The sequence below is a fragment of the Gracilinanus agilis genome, chromosome 4 (assembly GCF_016433145.1).
Source record: "Gracilinanus agilis isolate LMUSP501 chromosome 4, AgileGrace, whole genome shotgun sequence".
Lineage (NCBI taxonomy): Eukaryota > Metazoa > Chordata > Mammalia > Didelphimorphia > Didelphidae > Gracilinanus > Gracilinanus agilis.
This window is the reverse complement of record NC_058133.1, coordinates 507,895,871-507,908,383: the sequence shown is the minus strand read 5'-3', so window position 1 is coordinate 507,908,383 and position 12,513 is coordinate 507,895,871. Positions and strand designations below refer to the sequence as shown.

At 42.1% G+C, this 12,513-nt stretch overlaps 1 protein-coding gene across 1 annotated transcript in view; it reads left to right on the top strand.

Annotated features, from left to right (window-relative positions):
* Positions 1-49: 49 nt before the first annotated feature.
* MAP3K13 (mitogen-activated protein kinase kinase kinase 13) overlaps positions 50-12,513 on the top strand; it is a 111,138-nt gene continuing 98,674 nt past the window's right edge. Inside the window, exon 1 of the mRNA XM_044675641.1 lies at positions 50-569. The gene's annotated coding sequence lies outside the window, so the exon portion shown is untranslated. The remainder of the gene's footprint in view (positions 570-12,513) is intronic.

Genomic DNA, 12,513 nt, shown 5'->3' with positions numbered 1-12,513 from the left:
AGAGGGAGAGGGGGGGGGAGAGAGAGGAAGGGAGGTAGAGGGGGAGAGAGAAAGGAGAAAGGGAGGGGAAGAGAGGAAGAGGGAGAGAGAAATGGGGGAGAAAGAGAGGCACACGCAGGCACGCACACACTCGCGCGCACGCACACACATACACATATAGAGTCCTCTGCGAGCTGCCAGATTCTGTCATCGCCCTGTGTCAGAAGCCCTGTGGCACAAGCCTGATTGGCGGGCTTTGTTTATTCTGTGCCCAGATTCCTTGTCCCAGCAGGCAGGCCACAGCAGAGGGCCGCTGATTGGCCGCTCCTGGGCGCTGACCCTCCCTCCCTCTTTCTCTCGCATGGCACACACCACAGCCAGGGCTGCGCGAAATCCTAAACCAGCCCGATTTCCATCCATTCATGAATCCGTGACGTCAGCCCCGGCCGGGGCTCCTTTGCAGTGGGCTGGCTGGAGGACCGTGGGGGTGGAGGTCCCCGTTTTTGCCCTTCCACCATGCTCCCCTGATGGCCTTCCATCTTCTCTCCGACCTGAAAATGGAGCAGCATGTGTAGGAATCCTCCCGGGCCGTGAGTGTCGCCTCGGGGTTCTGGGGCTCCGGTGCGTCTGCCTTTATTTCCCGGGGCCAGAAGGATGGAGGGAGGGATGGAGGGCCGGGTGGGTGGGGGGCAGATGGAGGGATGGGTGCTGTGTCCGTGACCTACCCGGCTCAGAGGCTGAGCGCAGGGAGAGGGGCTGCCGGGGGGAAGCCACGCTCGCTGGCTCTCCGCCTGGCTCCGAGGCTGCTGACAGCTGGTTCTCCTTTGCTCGGCTGCAGACTGACTGGGGACATTTTTCTGTGCCCATCCTGCACGTTATCCCCTGCCTTCCTGAGACGGGGCTGAACTTCTCCAGCCTGCTGGGATCTGTGGAGGGCATCAGGGGCACAGGCGGCAGGCAGGAGGAGGGGGGCGGGCTGCTGGGAGACAGACGGCAGGCAGCCTTGGACCTCGGAGCCAATTGTCTCCCTTTCTTTCTCTCTTCCTCCCATGATCCGGGAGCTGCCTCGGTGACATTGTCTTTCATCCTCACTCCCGGCCAGGTTCCTTTCGATTCTGGGCTGTAGATTTTACTTATATTTCTAGGAAGATAGGGGCCGGCCGGGGGGGGGGGGGGGGCTTAAAGTTCAGGAGAACGCACAGAAGCCCAGGGGGCAGCCCTCTGAGGCATGAGCAGTGCCCGCTGTTGCCCCCGGAAAGCCGGCAGGGGTGTGTGGGCTCCTGTCCTGAATCGTGGCAAATAGGACGGTCCGGAAAGGTTTGTTTATCTTTCTGAGTGGAGCCGCCAAGCCCCAGCAGTTTGGGCAGCAGGGATGGGGGGGGGGGTCCATTTCTTGGCCTCTCTGAGTGTTTCAGGTGCCCAGACCTTGGGCTGTTTGGAGCTCAGGATGACGGGAGAAGAAAGGGAAGCGGGGGTCACTGTGCGGGAGACTTCCTGAAAGCCCCGGATCTCCTGAGCGGAGAACTTTGTGCATGTGCTGGAGGCTCTCCCCAAAGTGCTCGTGTTTACAGAGGACACGCAGGACTAAAGGGTGTTAACAAAACAGACCGGCGGCTCACTCGGTGAGAATGAGGGGTAACTGCTGGCCAGCCCCTGGCTCCGAGAGCCTCGGTGGCAGGAGGACAAGGAAAGGCTGCAGCCTTTCCGATGGCCCTGCTGTGGCAAACCTGCGGGAGGACACTGGCATGAGTCACGCAAGATGGTCAGGTATGGCGAGGCTGCAATCTGCATCGTGGGACGCCTGAGATCACAGGCACCTCCGAAGGGCAGAGTCAAGGCTTACCTTAGACAATCAGCTACTTCCTTTGGTTGTTCTGTCTCCCCCCTACTTCCTATGATGTGCAGCTCTCCAGAAAAGTTTTCAATCATGGCCCCAAGGCTAGAGCTTGAGATATTTGTCTGTCTCCAGGTACATGCAGGGTCCGCTTCAAAGTCACCATCTCTGAGGAGCCAAATTCAATTGGACGAGCTGACCATGTGCCAGGTACTTGGCAAGGTGCTGGGGACACAAAGACTGACTCCCCCAAGCCACTCGGGGTTCTTTTTTTTCTCTTTTTTTATTTTTTAGAAAAATTTGCCATGGTTACATGATTCGTGTTCTTACTTTCCCCTTCACCCCCCCCCCAAACACCCCTCCATAGACCCTCCCCCATTTCCACTGGTTTTAACATGTGTCATCTATCAAGACATTTCCATATTATTGATAGTTGCATTGGTGTGGTCTTTGGAGTCTACAACATCCCCAATCATGTCCTCATCAACCCATGTGTTCAAGCAGTTGTTTTCTTCTGTGTTTCCACTCCTGTAGTTCTTCCTCTGAATGTGGAGAGCGTACTTTTCCATAAATCTCTCAGAATTGTTCTGGGTCATTGTATTGCTGCTAGAACAGAAGTCCATTACATTCGATTTTACCACAGTGTATCCGTCTCTGTGTACAGTGTTCTTCTGGCTCTGCTCCTTTCACTCTGCATCAGTTCCTGGAGGTCTTTCCAGTTCACATGGAATTCCTCTAGTTTATTATTCCTTTGAGCACAATAGTATTCCATCACCAGCATATACCACAATTTGTTCAGCCATTCCCCAATAGAAGGGCATACCCTCGTTTTTCAATTTTTTGCTACCACAAAAAGCGCAGCTATAAATATTTTTGTACAAGTCTTTTTATCTATGATCTCTTTAGAGTACAATGCTATGGCTGGATCGAAGGGCAGGCATTCTTTTAGCTTTCTTTGGGCATAATTCCAAATTGCTATCCAGGATGGTTGGATCAGTTCACAACTCCACCAGCAATGTATTAATGTCCCAATTTTGCCACATTCCCTCCAACATTCATTACTCTCTCCTGCTGTCATTTTAGCCAATCTGCTAGGTGTGAAGTGATACCTCAGAGTTTTTTTGATTTGCATTTCTCTAATTATTAGAGATTTAGAACACTTTCTCATGTGCTTATTGATAGTTTTGATTTCTTCATCTGAAAATTGCCTATTCATGTTCCTTGCTCATTTATCAATTGTGGAATGGCTTGATTTTTTTATACAATTGATTTAGTTCCTTGTATATTTGATTAATTAGACCTCTGTCAGAATTTTTTGTTATAAAGATTTTTTTCCCAGTTTATTGTTTCCCTTCTAATTTTGGTTGCATTGTTTTTGTTTGTACAAAACCTTTTAAATTTAATATAATTAAAATTATTTTACATTTAGTAATTTTCTCTAACTCTTGCTTGGTTTTAAAATCTTTCCTTTCCCAGAGATCTGACAAGTATACTAGTCTGTGTTCACTTAATTTACTTACAGTTTCCTTTTTATATTCAAGTCTTTCACCCATTCTGAATTTATCTTAGTGTAGGATGTGAGATGTTGATTTAAACATAATTTCTCCCATATTGTTTTCCAGTTTTCCCAGCAGTGTTTGTCAAATAGTGGATTTTTGTCCCCAAAGTTGGGCTCTTTGGGTTTTTCATACACTGTCTTGCTGACATCACTTACCCCAAGTCTATTCCACTGATCCTCCCTTCTGTCTCTTAGCCAGTACCATATTGTTTTTTTGTTTTTTATTTTAAACCCTTAACTTCTGTGTATTGACTTATAGGTGGAAGAGTGGTAAGGGTAGGTAATGGGGGTCAAGTGACTTGCCCAGGGTCACACAGCTGGGAAGTGTCTGAGGCCGGATTTGAACCTAGGACCTCCTGTCTCTAGGCCTGGCTCTCAATCCACTAAGCTACCCAACTGCCCCCTGTGCCATATTGTTTTGATGACCACTGCTTTATAGTATAGTTTAATATCTGGTACTGCTAGGCTACCTTCCTTCACTTTTTTTTCATTATTTCCCTTGATATTCTTGATATTTTGTTCTTCCAAATGAACTTTATTATAGTTTTTTTCTAATTCAGTAAAAAAGTTTTTTGGTAGTTTGATAGGTATGGCACTAAATAAGTAAATTAGTTTGGGTAGAATGGTCATATTTATTATGTTAGCTCGTCCTACCTATGAGCAATCAATGTTTTTCCAATTGTTTGGAAAGTGTTTTGTAGTTGTATTCCTATAATTCTTGTGTTTGTTTTGGTAGATAGATTCCTAAGTATTTTATATTGTCTAGGTTGATTTTAAATGGTGTTTCTCTTTCTAACTCTTGGCTGCTGTAATGTGTTGAAAATATATAGAAATGCTGATGATTTATGTGCATTTATTTTGTATCCTGCAACTTTGCTAAAGTTGTTGATTATCTCTACTAGCTTTTTAGTTGATTTTCTAGGATTTTTTAAGTAGACCATCATATCATCTGTAAAGAGTGATAGCTTAGTCTCCTCGTTGCCTATTTTAATACCTTCAATTTCTTTTTCTTCTCTAATTGCTACTGCTAGTGTTTCTAGTACAGTGTTAAATAATAGAGGGGATAATGGGCATCCTTGTTTCACGCCTGATCTTATTGGGAAGGCTTCTAATTTATCCTCATTGCATATGATGCTTGTCGATGGTTTTAAATATATATTGTTTATTATTTTTAGGAAAGGTCCTTCTATACTTTCTAGTGTTTTCAATAGGAATGGATGTCGTATTTTGTCAAAGGATTTTTCAGCATCTATTGAGATATAATCATATGGTTTTTGTTGGTTTGCTTATTTATATGGTCAATTATGTGAATGATTTTCCTTATGTTGAACCATCCTTGCATTCCTGGTATAAATCCCACCTGATCATGATAGATAACCCTCTTGATCACTTGCTGGAGTCTTTTTGCTAGTATTTTATTTAAGATTTTTGCATCTGTGTTCATTAAGGAAATTGGTCTGTAGTTTTCTTTCTGTTTTTGATCTACCTGGCTTTGGAATCAGTACCATATTTGTGTTATAAAAGAAATTTGGTAGGACTCCTTCTTTGCTTATTATATCAAATAATTTGTATAGTATTGGCATTAGTTGTTCTTTGAATGTTTGATAGAATTCACTTGTGAATCCATCAGGCCCTGGCGATTTTTTCTTAGGGAGTTCTTTGATGGCTTATTCAATTTCTTTTTCTGATATGGGATAATTTAAGTATTCTATTTCTTCTGTTGTTAATCTAGGTAATTTATATTTTTGTAAATATTCATCCATATCACCTAGATTGCTATATTTATTGCTATATAATTGGGCAAAATAGTTTTTAGTGATTGCCTTAATTTCCTCTTCATTAGAGGTGAGGCCTCCCTTTTCATCTTTGATACTGTTAATTTGGTTTTCTTCTTTTCTTTTTTTATTAGATTTACCAGTATTTTGTCAATTTTATCTGTTTTTTCAAAATACCAGCTTCTAGTGTTATTTATTAATTCAGTGGTTCTTTTACTTTTGATTTTATTAATTTCTCCTTTGATTTTTTGTATTTCTAATTTCTTTTTCATCTGAGGATTTTTAATTTGTTCACTTTCTAGTTTTTTAAGTTGCCTGCCCAATTCATTAATCTCTGCCCTCCCTAATTTGTTAATATATGAACTCAGTGATATAAAATTTCCCTTTAGAACTGCTTTGGCTGCATCCCACAGGTTTGGGTAAGAAGTCTCATCATTGTCATTGTCTCAATGAAATTATTAATTGTTTCTATGATTTGTTCTTTCACTAAATTTTGGAAAATATTATTTAATTTCCAATTAGTTTTTGATTTGCCTCTCCATGTTATTCTTACTAATAACTATTTTTATTGCATTATGATCTGATAAGGTTGCATTTATTATTTCTGCTTTTTTGCATTTGTTTGCCATGTTTCTATGCCCTGTCTATCTTTGTGAATGTTCCATGTGCTGCTGAAAAGAAGGTGTATTTCTTTTTGTCCCTATTTATTTTTCTCCATATATTTATTAACTCTAATTTTTCTAGGGTTTCATTCACCTCTCTTATCTCTTTCTTATTTATTTTTTGGTTTGATTTATCTAGATCTGATAGGGGAAGGTTGAAGTCCCCCACTAGTATAGTTTTGCTATCTATTTCATCCTTGAGCTCCACTAGCTTCTCCTTTAGAAATTTGGAAGCTATACCATTTGGTGCATACATATTGAGTACTAATATTTCTTCATTGTTTATACTGCCTTTTATTAGGATGTAGTTACCTTCCCTATCTCTTTTAATCATATCTATTTTTACTTTGGCTCTGTCAGAGATCATTATGGCAACCCCTGGCTTCTTTTTCTCATTTGAAGCCCAAAGATTTTTGCTCCATCCTTTCATTTTTACTCTATGTATGTCTGCCTGTCTCATGTATGTTTCTTGTAGACAACAGATGGTAGGATTTTGGTTTCTAATCCACATTGCTTTGTGCTTTCATTTTATGGGCAAGTTCATCCCATTCACATTCAGAGTTATAATTATCAACTGTGTATTCCCAGACATTTTGATTCTCTCTCTCTGTCCTGTCCCTTCTTCTTTCACTATTTCCTTCTATTATCAGTGTTTTGTTTTTAATCAGTTCCCCTAACCCCCTCCCTAATTGTACTTCCCTTTCTCCCTTCTCCCCTCTTACTCCCCTCTTATTCTTCTTTAGGATCTTTTTAAGTTACTCTCCCCCACCCACCCCCACTCCCTCTCCCTTCCTAGTGTTACTTCCCTCTCCACCAGTCCTTTTGTTACCCTTCTACTTCTCTATAGGGCTCGAATCAATTCTCTGCCCCAATGGACCTGATTGCTCTTCCCTCTTTAAGTTGATTTCAATGCACTTAACTATTAAATATTTCCTCTCTCCAACCTCTTTACCCTTACAGTGTATTGTTATTCTTCCCTGTTGGCCCCATGGGCTTCTTTATGGAATATAAATTTACTCCATTTTGTCTGTTTTCCTATTTTTCTTAATATTACCTTCTTTCCCCCCTCTAGTTTTTTATCTCTTCCATCTTGGAGTCGATACTGTGTATTGGCTCCAAGGCAGAATAGTGGTAAGGGTAGGCAATGGGGGTCAAGTGACTTGCCCAGGATCACACAGCCCCCCTCTAGTTTTGTATATATTTATACATACATACATACATACATACATACATACTTACATACATACATATATATCGCTTGACATTTCATCCTATACAGTTTGTCACTATTCCCTCTATGTAAACTTCTTCTAATTACCCTGTTGGTAATAACAATTTTTAATATTTGCCAATATCTTCTTTTCTTCTTGAGATACAAATTGATTGAACTTATTGGGTCCCTTAAAGAAAAGATTTTTTTCCCCTCCCCCCATTCTCTTAATTACCTTATGGTGATTCTTTTGAGTTCTGTATTTGGGCAGCAAAGTCTCTGTTTAAGTCTGGTTTTTTCTTTATGAATGCTTGGAAGTCCTCAATTTTATTGAATGACCATACTTTCCCCTGCAATAATATAGTCAGTTTTGCTGGATAGTTAATTCTTGGTTGTAGACCCAGTTCTCTTGCTTCCCAGAATATTATGTTCCATGCCTTCCGGTCCTTCAGTGTAGATGCAGCCAGATCCTATGTTATCCTAACTGGTTCCCTGATATCTGAATGACTTCTTTTTAGCAGCTTGTAATATTTTTTCCTTGGTCTGGTAGTTTTTTAATTTGGCTATAATATTCCTGGAAGATGTCAGTTGTGGATTAAAGTAGGAGGTGATCTGTGGATTCTGTCAATTTCTACTTTTCCCTCTTGTTCAAGAATTGCTGGGCAATTTTCTCTGGTAATTTCTTGTAAAATGCTATCTAAACTTTTTGTTTTATCATGATATTCTGGTAAACCAATAATTCTTAAATTCTCTCTTCTAGCTCTGTTCTCCAGATCTTTGGTTGAATCAATGAGGTGTTTCATATTCTCCTTAAATTTTTCATTTTTTTAATTTTGTTTTATATATTCTTGCTGCCTTGTGAAGTCATTTGCTTCTAGTTGTTGAGTTCTGTTTTTTAAAGACTGAATTTCATCCCTGACTCTTTGGTCATCCTTCTCTTTCTGGTCTGATTTTCTTTGTAGATCATCTTTTGCCTTTGCTTCATTTTCAAGCTAGCCAATTCTGGCTTTTAAGACTTTATTTTCTTGTTTTAGTTCATGTATTTCCTTTTTCAAATTGTCTTCAGCCTCTCTTGATTGCTTTTTGAGTTCCTGAAGTTCTTGAGTTAATTGAATTTTAAATTCTTGAGTTAATTGAATTTTGAGATCTTCCAAAGCCTGTGTCCAGTTCGCTGGAACTACTTCCTCTTCTTCTATTTCTATTTCATTTGCTCTCTTTTTACTTCCTTGAAAGAAGCTGTCAATTGTCATCTCTTTTCTCTTTTCCTGTTGTTTACTCATATTTTTTCCTTTTCTGTTCTGCTAGATGTATTTAATGATCTTTGATGAAAGATCTTCCCCCAGCTGGCAATGGAAGTTTGTAGTTACTTTCTCTGCCCTCTGAAGACTTCTTGTCCATCCAATTGTTGGTATTTAGCCTGTATTGATTGGATTAGTCTGTACTGCTTAATCTGGTCTGAGGCTAAAACCTCTAGAGGAAAAGAAAAAAAAAACAAACATGGTGGGACAAGGAGTGTTTTTCCCTGAGCTGAGCTGTCCAGCAGTAGGGTCCCCCTGCACTGTCCTTTTATTGGTCTGGTTTTCTTTCCTCTTGAAGCCCTTTGTTCTTGATCTATGTGTGAGGAAGCCAAGTGGTCTTTGGTCTGAGGTTTGGCTCTCTAAGCCACCATCTTCTGGGTGTTTTTGCTGTGTTTCTCTGGTTTTCTCCTCCAGTCACCTATCCAGTGCCTGTGTTTAACTCCCCGAGTCCGGTGCCAGCAAGGCCCTCTCTCCAGGCTGGTATGCCTGCCTGCCCTGAGATTTCAGGGTCCGCTGGAGACTCCACACAGCATGTGGGGGAGGCGTCGAATTCAGACCTAACACTTCAAAAATTGAAGCCTTTTTCTTGGCGTCCCTCTTTAGTTGTGCAGCAGTAGGATTCCCCCTGCTCTGTCCCATTGTTAGATTTGTTCCTCTTCTCAAAGTGCATTGTTTTTCTCTCTTGGTATGTAAGAGTGGGGAAGTTTTAAGATTTGCTCCCTCTAAGCCACCATCTTCCCAGAATTCCCACTCAGGTTCTAATGGAGAAGTGGGAAGGAGTACAATCCATGTACAGATCAGTAAATCTAAAGCTTATATGAAATGATACAGAGGAGGTTCAAGAAGGACCAAACAGTAACAATTAGGGGTGGAAGGGCAGGGAATCAAGGGAGGCCTCTAGGGTGAAGAAGCACTTGACCTATTTTTTTTGTCTGTCTTAAAATTAATACTAAGAATCGGTTCTAAGGCAGAAGAAAGGTAAGGGATATGCAATGGGGATTAAATAACTTGCTCAGAGTCACACAACTAGAAAGTATCCAACGTCAGATTTGAACCCAAGCCTGGTTCTGTTTTCACTGAGCCACCTAGCTGCCCTTCTGAAAGCTGTGTTTTAAAGGAAGATAGATGCCTAGAGGGAGAGGAGAGAGAGGAGGGAGAAGGAGAAAAAGAGAGAAAGGGGAAGGGGGGGGGAGAACCTTTACCCTCCAACAATTTTTAGAGTGTAGCCACCAATAGAGGATGATTCATCTTCTTTAATGTTGTTTCCACTGATAATGCCATATCCTTTTTCTGAGGTAGAACCATTTGACAGTGTCAAACTTTGGTGGTGAGAACTTTTGATTCTGGATTTCTCTTTAGGAGTTGTACTTCTTGAAGAAGACAGGGAGAGGCCCTTCTGAGGCAGTAGAATTGGGGCATCCCTACCAGGGTGGTTTCTGGGCCATGCTGAACACAAGGCTATGGTCTGGGACACTGCACTTCCCAGGCCTCTCTTGGGCTTCCATGTGTCAGTAACTGGCATTGGTGGCAATGAGGAAAGCAAGCCATTTCTTCTACCATGACTGCTCTCCTCAATGATAGGTGTGTTGGTGCCAGGCCAGAAGCAGGGCTGTTGGTCTCAGGGATATTGATGTTCCTAGTGCTGGTGGGTTCTGGGTCCTGGCTGTCTCTGAAGGGAGGTGGTGCTTGAGGGGCAGTTGGTGATCCAACTCAACCTGGCGCTTGCTACCTTCTGCGTCACTTGCAGGGGATTTCATTGGAGACGGGATCTCCGTCCACAATCCAGAAGCCAGCGCCTTTGAGCATTTACTCTTTCACCTGGTTTTTCAGGTCTTTCTCTTGCCATATATCTAGTTTCAGCTATTTCTTGGGTTTGGGAATCATTTCAAGCCTCGGGAAATGTTTCTGAACCACCTACTATGTGCCAAGTGTGACACCAGGAACTGGAGGAGGTACAGAGACTCAATAAGTCATAACTCTCAGCCTGATGGAGCTTAGTCTGGTAGTAGGACATGACAGGTATGCAAATAACATCAATAATCCTTTGCACTGACTGGACCACAAGACAAAAGGGATAAGGAATTTTTTTAAACCCTTATTTTCCATCTTGGATCCAATACTGTATATTGGTTCCAAGACAGAAGAGTAGAAGGGCTAGGCAATGGAGGGGTTAAATCACTCTCCCAGGGTCACACAGCTAGAAAATGTTTGAGGTCAGATTGGAACTCAGGACCTCTTGTCTCCAGCCCTGGCTCTCTCCATTGAGCCACCTAGCTGTCCCCAGATAAAGGATTTCTTAAAACACACACCTTTGGTAGACACAGTTTGATAGAGTAGACGGAACATTAGACCTGAGAACCAAATTTGAAATCTCAACTGGGGGCATTTGGTCACTCTAGAATCCCAGAGAAGTCACTTAATTTCTCAGTTTCAGTTTCCTGTCCCCAAATAAGGAGATAAAAGCCCCTGTCCTTCCTCCCTCTGGAGGTGGGGAAGTACTTTGTGAACCTTAAGACCTCATGGAAATGGGAGCGATCAGTAAGACTTCTTACATTCTTGCCTGAGAGTGTAGTGGTCCCATGGATTTTGAGATAGAGGCCCTGGCTTCTAATCCTTTCTTTCTCACTTAGACCCTGAGGGATTGGGGGCCATCTCACGTCATTGTTCTAGACCTCAGTTTCCTCATCTATAAAGTGAGGATCTTATGCCTAATGGCTGCTAAGTTCCCTTCTAATTATAAAGCTATGATCATAATATTTTTTTAAAAAACAACCTATCGACTTCTGTACATTCTCCCAAAAGAGAGCTTTTTTCTCCTGGATGAAGGAAACACATCTTTCTCTTCCGATTTATAGAATGTAAACTATCCCTTTAAGACAAAGATTCTCCTTGCTCCCCACCCTGGAGATTTTATTTGGGGGAGTTTTGTTTTTGTAGGCTGTAGTCTTCTTGAGGGCAGGCCTCTTTCATAGCCCCACTATCTAGCCTTAAGGTTCCTAAAAAATTGTTTTCAGTGTAAGTAATTTAAGATAAAATTTTTTTCCATGTCTGTGGTGTCTGTAGAAAAAACAAACCAGCCGACAGTAACTCTCAGCTGTTTAATATCAAACAATAAAATCCAGTGTAGCAGCAGCTCTCAATGGATGGCATTCTGTTTAAGACAAAACAAAACTGAAGCCGTCCCAGAAATTGGAATTAATTTATTTTGTAAACAAACAGTCAAGCCAGAGCACAATCTAGAGAACTGTCCAGGGCCTGACACCCTAAAGTCAGAGACCAGTCAGTAAATATTAAGTACCTGCTATGTGCCAGATTCTGCGCTGGGTGCTAGGGATGCAAAAAGAGGCAAGAAATAGGCCCTGCTTTCAAGGAGCTTCCAATCCACCATTCTGTGGCTAAAACTATAGCCTAGCCCAGTGATGGGCAAACTTTTTAAAGAGGGGCCAAAGGAAAGGAAATGCTCTTCTGTCCCTCTGTTTCTAAGGCAACTCTTTCGAAGTTTCATTGTATTGTATTCCACTCATTGTATTCGTCAGATTAGGAATAATGTCTTGTGGCAGATACAACATTTCAGGTGCCCCACCCCCACCCCCATCTGGCCGGCAGGTCGTAGTTTGCCCATCACTGCTTTAGGCAGGCCAATATAATTAAAAAACAACAATGATGTATTTTACAAAATTTTTGAATTTTTTGTGATACTAAGCCCTATTAATGCCTGAAAGATCATGAAGGAGAAGGGCCCAATCTGGCTCATCACTGGCTAGCCAATGGGAGAGAGTGCTGGGCAGACTTGGATGCAGGAAAAGTGGAGTTCAAATTCTACCTCACATACCTACTACCATGGGAGCTGATGAGATCACCAAGCCAAATAGTATAGAGGCTGAAATACCATAAAAAGAGCCAGCTAAGGAGGCAAAGGAGTGGTTGGACGAGAAGGAAAAAAAGCCAGGAGAGCGATGTCCTGCAAACCTAGATGACAAACACCCGGAGGTCAGGAAGAATGAGGACCTAGTTAAGGCCATTAGACTTGGCAATTAAGGAACAGCTCCTGGAGGGAGGATGATAGGGAGTCAGGCAGAACTGAAACAAAAAATGGACAGGGTCCAAGAGGGCCCCCTGGAGTCTGTAGTAGACCTAGGCCACTGGCTTGACTGTAGGCCTTTAAATAATCACATCATTTTTCAGGTGGTGATTAAG